Source organism: Arachis stenosperma, chromosome 6 (genome assembly GCF_014773155.1).
Source record: "Arachis stenosperma cultivar V10309 chromosome 6, arast.V10309.gnm1.PFL2, whole genome shotgun sequence".
In the NCBI taxonomy this organism is placed as follows: Eukaryota; Viridiplantae; Streptophyta; class Magnoliopsida; order Fabales; family Fabaceae; genus Arachis; species Arachis stenosperma.
In genome coordinates this window covers 113,208,137-113,216,164 of record NC_080382.1, presented here as the reverse complement: position 1 = coordinate 113,216,164, position 8,028 = coordinate 113,208,137, and positions in this window count along the sequence as shown.

Here is an 8,028-nt window from a genome sequence, read left to right as displayed (position 1 = left end):
GTTAGTATACGAGTGGTGATCATATACCGTGAGGTGTTAGAAACTAAGGACTCGGATTGTAAAAGGTTTTGCGCGAGCACCTTGAAGCTTGGCAATAGTGGAACTTCTCAATAGCGATTGAGAAAGACAGTGGACGTAGGACAAGGATTGTGCCGAACCACTCTAAATAGCGTTTGCATCTCTCCAAACTCATCTCTTCAATATTATTGTCTTTTACCTTTGAGCAAATAAATTGTGATCAAAAAGTAGCTTCGTAAGTACTTAAGGAATAGCTTAAGTCCGATTGGTGAAAAGCTTGATCAATTTATTTGAGTTGGTGTCTATTGGAAAGTAAAAGCTCCTTATAAATGTTTAGCAATTGAGTTAAGCTCTTGGAAAAATACTAGTACAATAACACTTTTGTATATTGTCTTTAACTTTCGCAAAAAGATTCATTGTTGTTGCAATACTCAATTCACCCCCCTCTTGAGTAATTGTGCATAGGTTCTACACACTGCTGCTTCTCCCAGCACCATTCCTGTTACTTACATCGTAGAGAAATAGACCATTATATCCTTGTTGGTGTTGGTATGATGGATACCAAATTGGAGCATTTTGGTGACCAAATTCTCTCGCAGTGTCAAAAGGGTTGACACTAGTAGCAAATGCTATGTTGAAAAAAGTATTCATACTTTCATAAGTAGGGTATGATCCAATAACTCCTGGATTAACTTGATCCATGATTTGATCTATTTAAAAAATAATTAAAACAAGTCACATTAAAAAATTAAACATTTATTATTAAGACATAATTGACCAACAACAATAACTTTGTTTAATAATAAAATTTATCAAATTTATTTATTCTTGTACTTTATTTAATAATAGATTTTGCTTAATTGTAGAATCTACAAATGTAGACTTTTTTTATAGAAAGATAAAAATTTGATATTTTAACTAAGAATTTAAGATTTTAAAGGAATAATATATATCTCTTTAGTGTAAGACACTCGATTATGTCCTTTATCTATACAAAAAATAAAAACTATTATAACTCTAAAAGTTAAAATTTTAATAAAAAATATAAGAGATCTCTACTATATGATCCATATCTATTATTTCATAGCTAAAAGAAAATTGTGTAAAATAGTATATGGAGATTTTAGAAAAAAAAATAATTCTTCTTATCACTCTCCAAAATTTAAAATTTGAGCAAAAAATATGAGATCTTCATGTATACTATGTGAGTATCTATTTCCAAATATTTTTTTAAATGATAGTTGAAACCAAAATCAAATTATTTAAAATATCTAAAGCTAATACAACATTAATTAAAAAAGACAAAAAAAGCTTACCACCGTGATAAAAAGTAGATGCTACACTCTCAGCTACAGTTGTAACTGTAGCCTGATTTGCATTAATCTTGAGTGAAATTTAATTTTTCAAAGTCTGCTGAAGAACTACAAGAATTTCTTCCATCTCTTTATTTTTTTCACAACTTTGACCAATCTTATCCCACCAATTGGTGATGTTGTTGTCATTTTTAATTGTCATTAAAATTCTAGAAAGAGTTTCGTTTCATTCTTTTTCAGCATTTAATCGATCCACCAGTGAATCGTTCTTTTTAATAAGATTTTGCATGTCCATCCTAGACATTCCTTCCATGATGTAACCAAGGAATTGATTACTACCTTGAGGTTGCTGTTCATTTGAAAGAGCCATTTTCATTGTCTTAAACGAAGAATCGCCATAGTAATAGGTTTTTTCACTGGAAGAATAAATGATCAAATCAACACCAGCATCACATAAAGATTTTAATTCATTTGCTTTTTTCAGTAAGTCTTCTTTTCTCTTTGTAAAAGCGATTTGACAATTTTTCTTATTCTCAATCCTCTTTATCTCTAGCTTTTGTCTCCCTTTAGTTTTTTTTATCATTTCACCACCATTCTCCATTTTCAAAATAAGAGATTAGTAGTGACTTAGTATATGTGATGTGAGTAGTATAGAATATTGTGTAATGATGAACATGTTTCATTATGTTTATATAGACTAATAAGTATTTATGATATTTAATTTCTATTTTACTTTTTGCATTATTTGTTTCTCTCAGATAATTTATTATTATTTGATCTTTGACTTTCTAATAAAAACTATGCACATAGATATCAGATACCAACATATGGGAATAAAATCAAAGGTTAAAAATTTTATAATACAAAATTTAAGTGAGAAATACTTTTTTAGAAAATATATTAACATTTCTATATTTTCAATCATTCTCTTATATAGAAAAAAAGGAATATAGATTCTCTCAACTTTTTTCTTTTAATTATTTAATAAAGTGTAATTTGTTTAAGTAGAATAAAAAAATATTTAAAAAAATATCAAACAATAAAAATTAAATGACATTTAATTAAATAATTAAGAAAAAATGGAGAGAATCCACTCTAAAAAGGGAGTATATTTGATTAATTATTTTTTATTTTGCCAAAAACATAAGAGAAAGAGAGATTTCTTTGTAAAACCGAAACAATACAATTAGGTAAGTAATAAAATTCAGTCTTTATTCAATCAATAAAATTTAAAATCCATTTAAATAAATGTAAAAAATATATCTTTAAATTTATTGTCTCATATTTTCTCTCTCTTACATTTAAAATACAAAACCAATCTCTCTAAAATTAAATGTATTTAAATTTAAAACAAAATATAATTCAAACAAGAGTAAATTACTGTTTTACTTTCTAATGTATAGGCTAAGACCGAATTTTATCTCTAACATTTATTTTTATCCCTAAACATTTTATTTCATCTTATTTTTATCTTTTGGTTAAAATTAAAATTTTTTTCTTCCAAAAATACCATTTTCATCTCTATTTTTAGCTCTTTTTTTTTTATAATTCTGTCATTTTTGCTCTTAGATCACTATAACAGCTACTATGACCAATACAATTATGATTTTTGTCGTTATTTAGAAAAAAAATCATAATGAAAGGAAGGATACTTTTTAAAGGAAAAATTTTAATTTTGTCTAAAGGATTAAAAGAGGATAAAATAAAACAGTTGAGATAAAAAAATAGAACGTTCCAACCCTAAAGATAAGATTAAGACTTAACATAACCGTTAGCGACTAAAATAATATTTTACTCTCTAAACAAAAATAACAAACCCTAAATTCTAAAATATAAATATTAAATCCTATAACTTAACAATTGAAATATTTAAATTAAAATAAAACACAATTTGAATAAAAATAACAAATCATAAATTCTAAACTCTAAACACTAAATCATAAATCCGAAATTTTGTTTAAAAATTAAATTTTGAATCAATTATGTTTAATCATAATTTTGAATCATTTTTCTTTATTTTTGCCGCAACCGCTCTCTCGCAATCCTGTACCACCGCCGCCGCTGCTGTATCGCGACCCCAGTGTCCCCCGCAACTGTTGTCTCGTTACTTGTTTCTTATCAACTAAGTTGGATGTTAATTTTACTATGTATGCGGATGGTTATTTTAATTCTAATGTGGATGTTTATTTAGGTATACTATTGGTATTTTACTTGATTTGCTTGATTTTGCACGCACATGCTCTGCAGGATGTTCATTTTACTATATATGCGGATGGTTCTTTTCGATAAGATATGGATGTTTATTTGGGTCATACTATTTGGATGAACAAAATAAAGTGGCATGCGATGGAAGTGGCAAAGACACGACGCAGCGGCGTGAAAGTAAGGGACAGAGGTGCAGCATTGGAGTAGCAGTGGAACAAGGCCTCTAGTTCGGCAATAGTGCAACGTCTCAAAAAGGAGAAGAAGACACACAGCGTTACCGCTTGCAGGGAAAATAGGGGTGGCACGACGCATGGGAGAAGAAGGTGCAGGCAGTGCGGCACGTTGCTTCTTCAGACGATGGTGGTAGCGGTGAGGTGCGTTGGTGATGGCGCGACAGGAAGGGGAAGTGAAGCGACTGTAGTTAAAGGAGAGAAACGTAAGAGGCTAGAATTATAGTGGATAAATGAGGTGGAATATTTTTTATTTTTATGAGTTTAAAATGCAGTTTATTATTCACTTTATTCGTACCTTCTATTGTCTACCTAGCAGAACTTATTTTTTTATTTTAAAATTTTACTTTTTAATATTATGTAATTAAACAATAACAACAATAATAATAATATTGATAATAGTAATATTGATAATATGAAATATTAATTATGAATACAATTCATATCGTTAATTTTAAGTGATTTGGCAGAGTGAACAAGATTTTAGGAATGAGTTGGAACCTGGAAGTTATTACTTCCATACCATTTAGAAAGTGGACTCATAAAAATAAAAAATAGTATGTACATACTAAAAATAAACTAATATATATTTTTATATAAATATATATTATTTAATTTATTTTTAATATATATTTTATACTTTAATATATATTATATACGAAACTAATTTGATTGTTTTTTTTATATGTATCATGATGGTTAAAAAATAATATAATTAATTTTTTAATTTAAATAAGGCTTAAAGACTAATAAATTATTGACTAAATAGTATTTCTCAAACTAAAATACATAATGTTTAAAATTATAATTAGAAGAACAATTAAAAAATCTAAAACTATTTATAAAACTATTTCACACGAATAGCATGACTTCAATGATGGCAAACCAAAAACTAGAGACGAAGGCCAGATGACTGGAGCATGATGGCAATTCGGTTGTCGGAGACGAAAGGTGCAAAAAGAAGGGCTCGCTCACTCGTTCTCTGTGTGTGACAGCAGTGACAGCAGCGCTGCTCGCGGTGGCAGTGGCGCTGAGTAAGAAAACGTTTGTGAGTGAGTGAGTGGGTGAGGGAACAATTGTGAGAACGAAGAGGGTGATGTGTGTCATTTGTGAGTGCGGCATCGTGTGTATGTTAATAATGCGCTAGGGTTAGGTTTAGTCAGGAAAAGGGTATTTTTTGGAGTTTTGTTAGTTCGGTTCCTCAGTTTATAAGTTATTAGTTATTAAAAACTAGCTAGCTAATTATTAGTCACAACTAGGGGTGGAAAAAGGTCAGGCGGCCTGCCAGGGGCCTGTAGCCTGACCTGTTATAAAATAGGTATAGGCCCAAGCTCTTTTAAAAGCCTTAATATATTAATAGGCCAGGCCCAAACTTACTAATTAGTCTTATAGGCCTGTCAGGCCTGCTTGGGCCTGTTAAAATATAATTAAATATATAAATAATTATTTATTATTAATAAAATTATGAGATATTTTAAATTTATTATATTTTATTATAAATATTTTTGTATATTTTAAACATGTTAAAAGTTTAAAATTTTTTATAAATATTAAATATATGACATATTACATATAACTATTTTATTAAAAAATAATTTTTTTAAATAATATTTTTATTTTTGTAAAAAAAATATCAGGCCTTTTAACAGGCTTTAGGCCAGGCCAGGTTGAATAACAGACCAGGCCTAATACTTTATAAAGAGCCTATAATAGGCTGCAGGCCAGGCTCAAGCCAATCAACTGTATGACAGGCCAGGCCTGTTAAAAGCAAAGCCTGGCCTGGCCTGGCCTGTTTCCACCCTTAGTCACAACTTTGGGACTTGAATTATTCCCTCATTTAAAATAACTTTAGATTAGTGACAAAATTGTAACAAATTATATTAGAGTGTTTAGTAAAATAACATGGTATATATAATGATAAGCATTAAATCTATTGAAGATTCACTTGTCACAGTGAGATAGGATTTTTACTCACTCTCAAGTTCAATGATTGAACCTTAAAAAGCCACTTTTTGAAGGGGATTCAAATAGATACTTTTACAGGGATCCACACCTCGCAGGTCTACGTGTGGAGTGTGCGGATCAAGGAGGAAGTGCGGGCCAACTGCCTAAACCGAATCCGGTTCGCAACAAAACTGTCCGATTTCAATTTTTGACCGCCATTGATTGAGTTAATTGCAAGTCCGATCTTAATAATGAACCCAACCGAATAGGACATCAATTCACTATTTTTTCTGTCGAACCGATCGGTTCGATCCGATTCAGTTCTGATAACTATGACAAAGTCGTTTAGACTTGCATTTTTTACGAGTTTGATTTTAAAGTCAAATATCCATCTTTTACTCACTTTTAGGTTCAAAGATCGAACCTTAGAGACACCACTTTTGAAGGGGATTCAAATAGATGCTCTTACAGTGATCCACACTCCCATTGGTCTACGTGTGAAGTACGCAGGTCAAGGAGGAAGTGCAGGTCATCGACTGCCTAAACTGAGTCCGACTCGTGACAAAATCATCTGGTTTTTAACTATTTGACCGCTATTGACCGAGTCAATTGCAGGTCTGGTCTTAATAATGAACCGAACCGGATAGGAGGACTTTATATAAATCTAGTTGCCCTGTTTTGATTTACATGCCATTGATTTATTAGGGTGATTTGTCCTAATAATAATAATAATAATAATAATAATAATAATAATAATAATAATAATAATAATAAGTATTCAAGACCACAAAAAATTATTTTCTATCATATTTTTTAAGAAAAAATAATAAATATTTAAAGAATAATTGAATACGTGTTCACATTAAAATAACATTAAATATTATATTAATATGATTTTGTTTTAATTATTTAAATATTAAATTTTATAATTTAACATTTTTATTCTATTTAAATTATCATCATTAAGCTATGGACAAAAATAAATATTTAAATATAAAGTTAAAATTAATATCAAAAACCAATAGTAAAGAGTACAACTAGTTAAAAAAAATACTTACAAATTTCATAAAAAATTTTATACTTATTCAATAGAATTATTATTATTATTATTATTAAATACTATAAAGACTGATGGATGGTAATGTTTACTTCTACGTAAATATGAGATTAAGGTTAAAGATTTATTTGGATTTTATTCTCTCAAATCTATATAAATAATTGAGTATATGTTAAAAAAAGTTGAGTACTAGTGCATTAATTTTAAATCTATTTATAAAATACATATTTGGTATTTATAAGTAACAACAATAACAACAACAACAACAACAATAATAATAATAATAAATTATTATTATTATTTAATATTTATGTAGAAGTAAACATCACCATCTAGCCGTTTCTATAGTATTTAATAATAATAATAATTTTATTGAATAAGTATAAAATTTTTATAAGATTTTTAAGTATTTTTTTTAACTGGTTGTACTCTTTACTATTGATTTTTGGATATTAATTTTAATTTTACATTTAAATATTTATTTTTGTTCATAGCTTAATGATAATTTAAGTAGAATAAAAATATTAAATTATAAAATTTAATATTTAAATAATAAAAATAAAACCATAATAATATAATATTCAATGTATTTTTATGTGAGCACGTATTCAATTATTCTTTAAATATTTATTATTTTTGCTTAAAAAATATTATAGAAAATAATTTTTTGGGATCGTGAATATGTATTATTATTATTATTATTATTATTATTATTATTATTATTATTATTATTAGGACAAATCACCCTGATAAATCAAAGGCATGTGAACGAGCTATAGCTCAAATGGCATAGTCTCTTCATACTCATCTAAGATTTATATAAAATCCTCCGTCCTATATAAATTGAATTAGGCTGGTTAGATTTATTTGGAAACATACCACCCATGCCCATGCATAAATCTGGCTAGCCTGATTCGATTCGATTTACATGTGAATGTGTAAATCGATATTACCTGTTTCGATTTATGTGTAGTTAAAGCTCACCTAATAAATTTATTTAGTCTAATTCGATTTACTACTAAAATTTGTAAATCTAATTACCCTTATTCGATTGGTATAAAAAACGCCTTTGGAAGATTCACGTATCATTTCTTGCTTTGGGTGATAAAGTAATATTTTCATGCATTTGGTTTATTTAAGTATTTTATCCAATATTTTTTAATTGAAAATATCAACATTATGCTCTCATTTTCTAAAAATATTGATTTTTTTTAATTTGTCTTTAAAATATATTAATTTTAAACTTCAATTCAAATTAACA